Genomic DNA, 13142 nt, shown 5'->3' with positions numbered 1-13142 from the left:
ACAACGTTATCAAACATATGTATGCGTTAATCACTGACATTTTTTTCGTTGTTGTAAACTAGTGAAATGTTTTCTGCCACAATGACATCATTTTGCTTTGGGTAGTGACATGGTCATTTGGAAGTTAGGACAACGGGGCTCTGAGAAAGTATCAATAATGGCAGGACGTTCCTAAGAATCTGACAATATTTGCAAGGGGTCTCAGGAGGGGATGTATTTCCAAGGGGGTCCCTCATACACGCAAATTTGAAAAATACCATTCTAACTTATAAAGAGTCAAGCTAACACAAACATTTCAGACTCGGTGGTAGCACTCTCGCTTCTGAGTCAGAAGGTTGTGGGATCTATAAGATTATGACAAAAATCTAGGCTGACACTTCAATGCAGTACTGAGGGAGTGCTGCACTGTCGGAGATGCCGTCTTTCAGATGAATGGCTATTCTGAAGACCCCTTGTGCTCTCTCAGGTGGACGTAAAAGATCCCATTCCACTATTTCAAAGAAGAGCAGGGGATTTCTTCCTTGTGTACTGGCCAATATTTATCCCTCAACCAACACCACTAAAATAGATTATCTGGTCATTATCACATTGCTGTTTATGGGACCTTGTTGTGCACAAATTGGCTGCCATGTGTCCTACATTACAACAGTGACTACACTTCAGAAGTACTTCATTAGCTGTGAACTGCTTTGGGACGTCCTGAGGTCATGAAAGGCGCTAGATAAATGCAAGTCTTTCTTTCTTGTATAACATGCCATATGTAACTCAGGTCAAACTCAAATATAAAATCATAACGCCGTTCAAATGAACTTTCAGTAACTACCAATTACCCATTATCCTCCAGCAAAAATTCCCAAAAAATATGCTTCTGCTGCTTTTACTATTCACAGTAAAATGCTTCTAAATGCTTCACTTCACTTACAGTCAATTAACATACTCCTTCTTAAGAAGAGTACTTTGGAAGTGATTAATTCAATAATGCACATAACTGTGGCAAATTTACTTACAGTGAATTGACCAAAAATGCTGGTTGAAGAAATAACGGACAAGCAGGTTAGGGCTGTGCAATTAGTTTGGGAAATGAATCTTCTATCCATTATTGGAATTAGTGGTATTCAGATACTTTGAACCATAAAAACATTATCACGTCTGATCTAGATAAGAAAGAAAGACAGAAAGAACTTGCAATTATATAGCGCCTTACAGGTCTTCAGGATATTTCAAAACACTTTACAACCAATGAGGTGTAGTCATTGTTGTTATGTAGGCAAACACAGCAGCCATTTTGTGCACATCAAGGCTTCATAAGAAACACATTAATGAGTGAACAGATAATTGGCCAGTACACCTGGAGAATTCCCTGCTCTTCTTCAAATAAAGGCATGGAGTCTTTTATATCCGCCTGACCAGGCGGATGGAGTCTCGGTTTAACACTTCATTCAAGTGAGAGCATTTCTGACAATACAGCACTCCCTCAGTGTTGCACTAAAGTGTCAGCCTAGGTTATATACTTCGTGGTTATGATACTGGACCAGCTACACAGAGGTCATGAGTTCAAATTTCACCATGGCAAGTTGTGAAATTGAATTCAATACATCTGGTAAGTTGTGGCTTAAAAATGACGATAAAAGCTACTGGATTGATGTAAAAACCCAACTGGTTCACTAATGTCCTTAAGGGAAGAGAACCTGCCACCTCTACTTGGTCTGGCCTATATGTGATTTGAGTTCCATACTAGGTGGTTGATTCTTAATGTCCTGAGAGCAAATAAGGATGGGCAGTAAGTTTGCCAGTGTTGTTCACATTCCAAGAACAAATATATATGAAAAAAAGGACCTCGGGGCTTGGACGTACGGGGAGGTTAAATTCGATAACTCTTGAATCTGGGCATGGGGGTCGCGGTGCGCGATTAACCGTTGTCGTTAACCCGATCAGGCGTTGCAATTCAGGCAGCATGTGAGATTCGTGCTGCCTGGTCATTTACCTGATTCCTGCATGCAGCCAGCTCTACCTGCGTTGCTGAGTGGCTGCACGCAGCAGCAGGAGGCCCGATATGGGGCGTGGCCAGCACCACTTTAAGGCAGCCTGCATCTCTTAAAGGGGAGGGGCACTGCCAATGCAATTGGTGGAGGAAGACAAGTGGAATGGCTGGACCTGCAAGAGAGCATGCACCGAGGTTCTCCGATGATGCACTGGAATCAGTGCAGGAAAAAGTTCAATGATTTGACACGAGTGGTCAAGGTGAGTGAATGCAAGTATCAAGTGCACATCCTACCAATTGCACCACTGCTCCACGCAAGACACCCCCGTCACCTACCCACCAATAAACACTGCCCATCCATACGCAACTTTGGATATTGCATCTCACCTTCACATAGATTCACACATGCGGGCCACACACCCACAACTCACAGGTCACACTCACTGGCAGCTATTCGACCATGACAGGCACATCACCCAAACATCTTGCAGGACACTCACTGACACACTTCCGTCTGTCTTGCAGGAGAAGGTGGCGCATAACAGCCAGCAGCAGCAAAGAACAGACGGAGGACAGGCACACCTGCACCTCCTCACCCCCATGGAGGAGAGAGTGCTGGGGATCACTGGGCGGGCCGTCGTTGCGGCCGTGGCCACTGGCACCGCTGGAGGTCCCGATGAAGGGGGTTTCTGAATACCTAATCCTCCTTCTCGTTTTCCACATCTCGCTCATCCCACAATCTTTTATGACCCACGTGCCGCAGATGGAGTCAGCTCACACGTTTTACTTGATCCTCTCCCCACTCCACAACTCAACCCGTCTCCCTTTGTCATTGCCAATACCCAAGAACTGGAGCTTGGAGCTGGCACCGTCCGAGGTGGAGGAGGAGGAAAACAGTGACTATGAAGCCACGCTGTCACTTGATCTTACACTCGCATCCACCAGCTCAGAAACTGACACTGCGCGTTCGTTAGAGGCTAGGATAGAGGAGGGATCTGCACGTGGTGAGACACCGAGAACAAGTGCGCAGGAGCCAGGGCGGGGGGAACGGATACCACAGGTGTCAGCTCGCCGGAGGGGAAGGTCGCTCACTAGTTCTGCTGCCGAGGACTCAGATGAGGACTTCGATGGGCCAGGCTACAGAAGAAGGCTCATGGGCGTACACAACCAAATGCTTGGTGCATTGGAAAGCCTGCCAGAAAGCCTGAGCACAATGTAAAGGGGCATGGAGGAGTCCAGCTCCAACTAGGCACAGAGCTTTGCACAGAGCTTGGAGCCTATCCTTTCCCACATGGAACAGGTGGTCATCTCCGTCAGCACACCTGTGGAACCCACCATGATGCAGCGTCTGATGAACGATGTCACAGCTTCCATTTGCAGCACGAACAGCTGCCATCCATGGTCTACACGCTTCATTTGGTGCTCAGAGTGCTGCTTTGGAAGTTCAGACTGCTGCTATCGTGGATCTGGGTACCACTGTGGAACAGGGCTTGCAGGGCGTCACAGCATTCCAGCAATCTGTTCTCCAACAGATCACCAGGATTGCTGAGGTGCCATCCCGGGAGAGTGGCAGTGGCGCCATGGAAGACGAACCTGCTGTCCTCTCTCAGAATGACAGCATTCCTGCTCCCAGCCCTTCCACTCCACCAGTGCCCTTGCTGTTGCCTGTCAGCCAGCCAGGCCAGAATGCTGCAGCCCTGGCCAAGATGGTGCAGTCTGAAGCCGGGCCCTCCCAGCCCAGAGATGCTTGAGGTCGTCCTCCAAGGCCATCTGCACGCTCCTCCATTGAAGGCCAGCAGCCTTCCACCACCCATGCTCCAACCACTGAGGATGAACCTTGTAGGAGCACTAGGAAAGGAAAAGGCACACGAACGACGGGGCATTACACAGGAATAGTGTAATGTTGTATACACGGTTACATGTTTAAGTTTATAAATTTGTATTTGAAGTCGCAGTTGGTGGTGGTTTTTATTTGTGCGATGAGCTGTGGGAGGAAGCAATGTGTAATCATAAGTAGGATGATTTGATGGTCGTGTGGGGGAGGAAAGGTGAAAAGTGTAGGACTGTTGGTGACTTGGGAGGTGTCATTGAGGTTACTGATATCGCTCACGAATAAAGTGAGCATGCAGAGCTCTGGCAGACAGGGCCTTGTACACCTTGTTGCCTCCTTGCCTCTTCCTCCACTTCCATCTCCTCCTCCTCCTCCTTCTCCACTTCTTCTTCCTCTTCCTCTGGCTCAGGGTCTTGCCGGATAGGCACTGGCAAGGGATATCCTCTCATAAGGGTGAGGTTGCAGAGCCGTAAAAGTTCAGTACCACGGTTACCTTCACAGGTAATGCAGTCCTTGCCCTGCTCTGAGGCTGCAGCTGTGGCTACAGCAGTTGACATATCTCCATCATGACCTCTTTCGTGAACCGCAGCCATCGGATGTACTGATCTTCGCTCAGGTTGAGGTAAGAGAATTGGTCCCTGAAGGCCCTCATTGGATATGGCCTACTGCTCAGTGCCCTGCGCTGTCTCCTCCTCCCCCCTCTCCTTGCAGCTTGACCTGCTCTGCGTGGCCTCTCTGCATGCTCCCAGTCATGTTCAATGCCCAGCGGGAACCCAACAGGCCACCCATGGTTGCCCGAAATCTTGTTCAGCACACTGTTGTAAATGCCACCAGCAGTAACGCAGGACCTGCTACACCACTCTATATGTACTATTGCAACTTTCTTCAAGTATAGGAAGCTTCAACAAACACGTCCAATTGTACCAGCAGCCAGAAGCAATAATCCAGCAACTAACTTGCAAAACCTACATGATGCCTTTAAATAGCGCTGGTGGAGGGTCCTCCAGGCCGTCTATGAACTGTTCAGCTGTGTGTGGTTAAGACGTTGCGTTGAGTTACAAAGTCCTATCTGTCCCTTTGACTCAGTGTTGCACACTGATCTAACGCATATTCTCCTTACTTTACATGCTGCTGGTGTTCGTTATCTGCTCGTGTGATCGTCTTTACTAAGATAGTGTCCAGCACACGTCACGCAAGAAGTGTGCACTCACATTCCGGATGCCATTTTGGGTCCTTAGGAGGCTGCATAGCACTTACAAAACGGGCGCTACGCAGCCCAATTTATAGCCCACAACCTTCTGACTTAGAAGTGCTACAAACTAAGCCAAGCCAACACAAGGTGTGGATACTTCAGGCAATATTCCCCTTCAGAACACTGGCATGGAGTCTTCAAGTGTCAACACAAAGAATCTGTGACAACCAGTGTAAACACAAGCCTGCCTTTGCTTGCCAAGAGCAACCTTGCACTGTACAATATTAATAACAAGCACATTCATATGAAATTCATCTCGCTGCTATTTTAATTAAGGCATAAACTTTGTTCACGATTGGATGCTGAGAGATTTGAGCAATTCTGGCTATGGCCACCTCCATTTTTAAAGGGGCCTACTGCTGGGCGGCCAGAGCACCCACCTGTTTCAGGCAGTAGGTCCTTGTAATATGCAAATTAGAGTCCTGTGACGTACATAAGACCCCGACTGCCATTTTAGGACAGAACTGGGCGGACATGCATTCTCCGACCGGTTTTACTGGTGGTACAGCCAAAGAGGACCAAAAAGGTAAGTTTGAAATTATTTTTTGTGGTGACGGGAGGAACAGGAGTGAACAGGAGTGATCTCCGAGACAGCCGATATTGCGGCAGCCTGAATCCGGCGAGCTGCACTGGGCGCCCATTTGGGGCGGGCAGCTCGCCTCTTCTACTTAAATGAGGCCCGGTAAATGGTACACGGTAAAACAAGATGATAAATTATCCCTGTGCTCGCTGACCTACACTGGGTCCCGGTCCACCAACGCCTCAAATATAAAATTTTCATCCTCGCGTTCAAATCCCTCCATGGCCTCGCCCCTCCCTATCTCTGTAACCTCCCCCAGCCCTACAACTACACCCCCCACCCCGCTCCCCCCAACCCCGAGATCTCTGCGTTCCTCCAATTCTGACCTCTTGTGCATCCCCGACTTCCTTTGCCCCACCATCGGCAGCCTCGAAACGGCTCCAGCCTCTTCACACCTAGAGTGGGTTGACGACCGGCATGCGCCGCCGTTCGGCCGCCCAAAACTTGACATCTATCCCCATATGTGTGGACTTGAATGGTCATCTGGCTTATTTCTGTAATGTAACTTTCTGTGACTCCAAGCCTAAATCTTTTCTATATGTTTCACAGATATATAAGTATACACTGGCTCTCTTATTTCCTGGCAACCAACCACGGATTATCGCATGACAAATTGGTAATTAAGACACATTATCCTTCACGTATATCAACACAGAGAAGTTTGACAATTGTCCATGAGAGAAAAAGGGAATTAAAAACTCACATCACTGTTATGAGCTCTACATTATGGATTATTGGAAATAACATTCACCCTTGGAGTTTAAAAATAGGAAGACTTGCATTTATATAGCAACTTTCACAACCTCAGAACAGCCTAAAGCACTTTACAACCAATGAAATACTTTTGAAGTGTAGTCACTGTAGAAACGCAGCAGCCAAATTGCAACCGGCAAGTTGCAATCAGCAATGTGATAATAACCAGATAGTCTGATTTTAGGTGTTGGTTGAGGGATAAATGTTGAGCCGAACTCCCCTGCTCTTCTTTGAAATAGTGCCATGGAATCTTTCACGTCCACCTGAGAGGGCAGACAAAAGTTGGCACCTCTGACAGCGTACCCTCCCTCAGTACTGCAATGGAGTGTCAGACTAAATTATGTACTTAAGTTCCTGGAGTGGGACTTAAACCCACAACCTTCTGACTCAGAGGCGAGAGTGCTACCCACTGAGCCATGGCTCTCACGTTTAAATAGCAGCAGTACACTGGTCAAGTTCACCTCCCGCTGAACCCCTTACTGTAATTTCTAACAGTGTGGAGCTCAGTGAAAGTGAACGCGAGCAGCACACGACTGACATTTAAACTCCAGGCGATCACTGTTGCTAATAATACCCGGTGCTTTGTTCTGCTTCATTATAATCACTCCCCAGTATCTGCTACTTTCTTTATGCATCTTCCTCAGGCACTCAAAAAATGATTAAAATCAGGGCAGATAGGGTGGCTGGCTGATTGCATCTTTGTGATTTATAATAGAGGTGTGGTAATTTTCTTTGAATTATACCAGTATGAATTGAATTATAAAAGTAATTGCCTCCGGAAGGCTGGCAATCCTGCTGTAGGCAATCATTGTGCCTTTTTGGTCCCAGCTCACACACACTAGTAATTAATGTGCTGAGATGGGCTGAGATTCTTTCCTTTCCTAAAAGTCAATTACAAAGCAGAACCCAACTGCAATTTTAAATCCGCTCAGTGACAGCTTGCCTCCCTCTATTTAATCTGTGTCACGCAAAAAATATTTCATTATCTCTTCACTAACTGCTCTGTTCCAATAGAAGTCAGAAGAGAAAGGCAACTTGCGTTGTAAAGTAAACGAGAAGAATGTGAACATTTGGGCTGTCACAAAAGTGAACATTCAGAGCATGGCACAAATTGGCCCAAATACAGAATGTATGAAGCATGTGGTTCAAATTGCACAGTCTGTGCACATCTGATGCGGTGCAATTAATGTCTGTCTCAGCATTGACAATGTATGAATGCATGTTACAAGATGGTAAATCACCCCTGCGCTCGCTGACCTACATTGGCTCCCTGTCCGGGAACACCTCGATTTTAAAATTCTCATCCTTGTTTTCAAATCCCTCCATGGCCCCGCCTCTTCCTATCTCTGTAACCTCCTCCAGCCCTACAACCCTCCGAGATCTCTGCGCTCCTCCAATTCTTGCTTTTTGCGCATCCCAGATTTTAATCGCTCCACCATTGGTGGCCGTGCCTTCAGCTGCCTAGGCTCTAAGCTCTAGAATTCCCTCCCTAAACCTTTCAACCTCTCTCGCTCCTCCCTTATGACGCTCCTTAAAACCTACCTCTAATTCAACCTTTTGGTCAACTGTCCTAATGTCTCCTTCTTTGGCTCGGTGTCACTTCTTGTGTCTGATTACGCTCCTGTGAAGCACTTTGGGACATTTTACTATGTTAAAGGCACTATCTAAATGCAAGTTGTTGTCGCAAACCGTTGCATAAGGTCAAGATTCATAGGCTGCTGCCACACTCCTCTGGGATTTTAAATTCGAGACATTGCTGGACCGGGAGCCAATGTAGGTCACCGAGCACAGGCGTTATGGGGTGAACGGGACTTGGTGCGAATTAGGATACAGGCAGCAGAGATTTGGATGAGCTCAAGTTTATGGAGGGTGGAAGATGGGAGGCTGGCCAGGAGAGAATTAGAATAGTCATGTCTAGAGATAACAATGGCATGGATGAGGGTTTCAGCAGCAGATGATCTGAGACAGGGGCAGATAACAGGCAGGGGCAGACGAGCAATGTTATGGTGGTGGAAGTAGGTGGTCTCGGTGATGGAGCGGGTATGTGGTTGGAAGCTCATCTCAGGGTCAAATAGGACACCATGGTTGCGAACATTCTGGTTCTGCCTGAGATAGCGGCCAGGGAGAGGGATGGAGTCGGTGGCTAGGAAACAGAATTTGTGGTGGGGACCGAAGACATTGGCTTCGGTCTTCCCAATATTTAGTTGGAAGAAATTTCTGCTCATCCAATACTGGATGTCGGACAAGCAGCGTGATAAATCAGAGACAGTGGAAGGGTTGAGAGAGGTGGTTGTTACAAGCTGGATAGCCAGGTGGTGAAGGATAGAAGACTAGAGTCTGGTCTTCAGTTGTTTCCAAGCCTTTATTCACAGAGATTCCCTTACACACACACCTAGAAAAGCTCTCATATAAATGGATACCAGAGAGCCCCAATTGATACACACCACCTGAATACAATTAACACTAATTGATATAAATCACATGGATACAATTAACAGTGGTGGTGAGGTAGAGCTGGGTGTCGGCAGCGTATATGTGGAACTTGACATTGAGTTTTCGAATAATGTCGCCGAGGGGCAGCATGTAGATAAGAAATAGGAGGGGGCCAAGGGTAGATCCTTGGGAGATTTCCGAGGTAACAGTGCTGGAGTGGGAAGAGAAGCTATTGCAGGTGATTCTCTGGCTACGACTGGATAGATAAGAATGTGACCAGCCTGGGCTCAGATCAGAGGCACTTTGCTCAAGCCTGTGTATAGGATCACGCCAATTAAATGGTTAAGGAGCCAAAAGAGAGCACGTTATGCTCCTATGTGCAGGTGGAATTCCGAGGTCATTCAAACCAGCAGATGTGAGGAATGTGTCAAGTCAGTATCAATGAGATATGAAAGTACAGTACTTTCAAACTCTGAAACAGACAGAAATTCTTCACCCACTTGTCGGAAAGATAACGCACGGTGGGTAAACTCGAGGCTCCAACCCATTATCCTGTGCCTCTTCAGAAAGTCTACAGGGAACTGGATAACACTTAATTCCGACGTATAGAAACACCTGGCGGGCTGGGGATTGAAGAATTGGAGCCCAGCTTTTTGGAAGGAGCACTATGACAGTGAACGTACAGAGGCTGCCTGACGAGCCATTTGCGTAATACACAGCAGGAAAGACATGACATACAAAAAACACTGCACTCCCTTTCAGTCCCTTGTGGCCGCTGTCGGTGGGAGCAAGGACCAGGGATTTTATTTTTGGTTTTTATCTGATGACTTCAGTAAATATCTGAGAGTGGAGCTCCTGCAATGTTGTTCTGGCTGCAGTTGAAATGAAGTGCAAATCTATTTCAAACAGATACAGTTCACTGACCAGCATTCAAATTCTGAAAATCTGTGATCCTGTATACTGCAGTTAGACTGTTGTCTGTCCCAGGATTGAGTGGAGCCTCATTACTGCCTTACACAAAAGGCCCCAAATCAATGTGGTTCAGCTCCGCGACACCAACACCGTCATTGTTCCCAGCTACCAACCCTATTTTGTTTTCTGTGAATCCTTCCTCTGGGATGATCCTGGAGGACAAAAAAAATCCCAAACTCCACTTCTCCGCTACTAATCAGCACCTTCAAGCTCCATCCTCACACCTAACATCGATTGCGGGAGCTCGTAGATTTCTTTGTCTCCAAATCTGCTCAGCCGCCTCAGTCTTCTCCAGTCCCTCTTTCCTCCCCAACCACCTCCAGTTCCAGCCTCCAACACTCACTGGCCCAAACTTTCCTCTGTGACTGTTTTTGCTACCGAAACTGTGGGTGGGACAAGTCCCCTCAGAAGCAAAGCAGACCAGCTAGCTGCCTGCACATGGGGTTAATTGCCAGAGAGACCCTTCTTTTAAAAAGATTCTAAATTTGCAGGGGATTAAAAATTAAGTGGCCTTCTGCCAACTCTTAGCAAGCCTACAGCTTCTCTCCTATATCCACCCCAGTCTTCACCAGGTTCAGTTTCATTATGGGATCTACCAATTTAGCTCCTTCTCACAGATCCTGACCACTCAACTACCCCTCTTCGACCCAAAACTTGCCAACATTATCAACTGTGCTCTCTCTGTGCTCTCTTTCTTTAGCCAATATTACACCTTCTTTCAAAATGGCTGGAAGTCACCCCAGTCCTTAAAAAACCTTACCTCTCTGTCCTCTCCAGCTACGACCCCATTTCTAACCCCCCCCCAAGTTTCTCTAAGATTCTGGAACATGTCATTGTCATTGTCACTTAACTCCATGCCCACCACTCCCTGTTCAAATCTCTTTCGTCCAGCTTCCATCCCACCCTCGGCACTTAGACAGCTCTGATCAAAATCCCCAGAAACCAGCTGTGTCCACAGTGCCAGAAGTGCCGAGTGGATAATCCATCTCAGCCTCCTCCCGATATCCCCACCATCACGGAAGCCAGTCTTCGGCCAATTCGATTCACTCCACGTGATATCAAGAAACGGCTGAGTGCACTGGATACAGCAAAGGCTATGGGCCCCGACAACATCCCAGCTGTAGTGCTGAAGACTTGTGCTCCAGAACTAGCTGCGCCTCTAGCCAAGCTGTTCCAGTACAGCTACAACACTGGCATCCACCCGACAATGTGGAAAATTGCCCAGGTATGTCCTGTCCACAAAAAGCAGGACAAATCCAATCCGGCCAATTACCGCCCCATCAGTCTACTCTCAATCATCAGCAAAGTGATGGAAGGGGTCGTCGACAGTGCTATCAAGCGGCACTTACTCACCAATAACCTGCTCACCGATGCTCAGTTTGCGTTCCGCCAGGACCACTCGGCTCCAGACCTCATTACAGCCTTGGTCCAAACATGGACAAAAGCGCTGAATTCCAGAGGTGAGGTGAGAGTGACTGCCCTTGACATCAAGGCAGCATTTGACCGAGTGTGGCACCAAGGAGCCCTCGTAAAATTGAAGTCAATGGGAATCAGGGGGAAAACTCTCCAGTGGCTGGAGTCATACCTAGCACAAAGGAAGATGGTAGTGGTTGTTGGAGGCCAATCATCTCAGCCCCAGGGCATTGCTGCAGGAGTTCCTCAGGGCAGTGTCCTAGGCCCAACCATCTTCAGCTGCTTCATCAATGACCTTCCCTCCATCATAAGGTCAGAACTCGGGATGTTCGCTGATGACTGCACAGTGTTCAGTTCCATTCGCAACCCCTCAGATAATGAAGCAGTCCGAGACTGCATGCAGCAAGACCTGGACAACATCCAGGCTTGGGCTCATAAGTGGCAAGTAACATTCGTGCCAGATAAGTGCCAGGCAATGACCATCTCCAACAAGAGAGAGTCTAACCACCTCCCCTTGACATTCAACGGCATTACCATCGCCGAATCCCCCACCATCAACATCCTGGGAGTCACCATTGACCAGAAACTTAACTGGACCAGCCATATAAATACTGTGGCTACGAGAGCAGGTCAGAGGCTGGGTATTCTGCGGCGAGTGACTCACCTCCTGACTCCCCAAAGCCTTTCCACCATCTACAAGGCACAAGTCAGGAGTGTGATGGAATACTCTCCACTTGCCTGGATGAGTGCAGCTCCAACAACACTCAAGAAGCTCGACACCATCCAAGATAAAGCAGCCCGCTTGATTGGCACCCCATCCACCACCCTAAACATTCACTCCCTTCACCACCGGCGCACTGTGGCTGCAGTGTGCACCATCCACAGGATGCACTGCAGCAACTCGCCAAGGCTTCTTCGACAGCACCTCCCAAACCCGCGACCTCTACCACCTAGAAGGACAAGAGCAGCAGGCGCATGGGAACAACACCACCTGCACGTTCCCCTCCAAGTCACACACCATCCCGACTTGGAAATATATCGCCGTTCCTTCATTGTCGCTGGGTCAAAATCCTGGAACTCCCTTCCTAACAGCACTGTGGGAGAACCGTCACCACACGGACTGCAGCGGTTCAAGAAGGCGGCTCACCACCACCTTCTCGAGGGCAATTAGGGATGGGCAATAAATGCCGGCCTTGCCAGCGACGCCCACATCCCGTGAACGAATAAAAAAAAAGTTGGTTATTTCTTATTATCCTCCTAAACCCCTCTTGCAGATTTTGACCATAGTCACCCACATCATTCACCTCCATCACTTCTCCATGATCCACTTCCATGGCACTGACTTCTTATGGTTTCAGTCCGACCTGCCTCAACCCAGTCAGCATATCTCCTATCTGTGTACCTACAGTCACCTCCAGTGTGCCTCAAGGTTTCACCCTTCCTGCTTGGTTCTGACCTTTAACTGTTCGGCATTTTGCTACATTAAAAGGAGCTACATAAATGTATGCTGTTGTTGCTTCTCGATGCCCTCCATTAGCCCGACATGAATGAACGGAGCTTCAAAAATTGATGCTTCTGTCACTGAAACAGAGGACATTAAAGGGAAGATCTAAAGGTTTTCAAAATGATGAAAGGTTTTGAGATGATAAATAGAGAGAAATTGGTTCCAATGTTCGGCAAATCGGTAAGGAGGGGGCATAAATTCAGAATTATCACTAGAAGAATGAAGGAGCAAGTTATAAGAAATGTTTTCACTCAGCAGGCTATTAGAACATGGAATGCTTTACCACAAGTGGCTACTGCAGCAGAGACTGGAACATAATTTAAAAGGGGATTGGATAAGTATTTGAAAAGAAAGATTAAAGATGTATGGGGAAAGGGCAGAGATATGGGACTGCTGGGAGCGTGGGTTCAGGGAATTTATCCT

General features: G+C 47.6%; 1 protein-coding gene and 1 pseudogene across 2 annotated transcripts in view; one reads left to right on the top strand and one right to left on the bottom strand.

The window, feature by feature from the left end:
- LOC137300238 (processed variable antigen-like) overlaps window positions 1–2674 on the top strand; it is a 30469-nt pseudogene extending 27795 nt beyond the window's left edge.
- Window positions 1–13142, bottom strand: part of ptprn2 (protein tyrosine phosphatase receptor type N2) — a 924398-nt gene that overhangs the window by 725527 nt on the left and 185729 nt on the right. The gene's annotated exons all lie outside the window — the stretch shown is intronic.

The sequence above is a fragment of the Heptranchias perlo genome, chromosome 2 (genome assembly GCF_035084215.1).
Source record: "Heptranchias perlo isolate sHepPer1 chromosome 2, sHepPer1.hap1, whole genome shotgun sequence".
Lineage (NCBI taxonomy): Eukaryota > Metazoa > Chordata > Chondrichthyes > Hexanchiformes > Hexanchidae > Heptranchias > Heptranchias perlo.
This window is presented reverse-complemented; position numbering and strand designations above follow the sequence as displayed.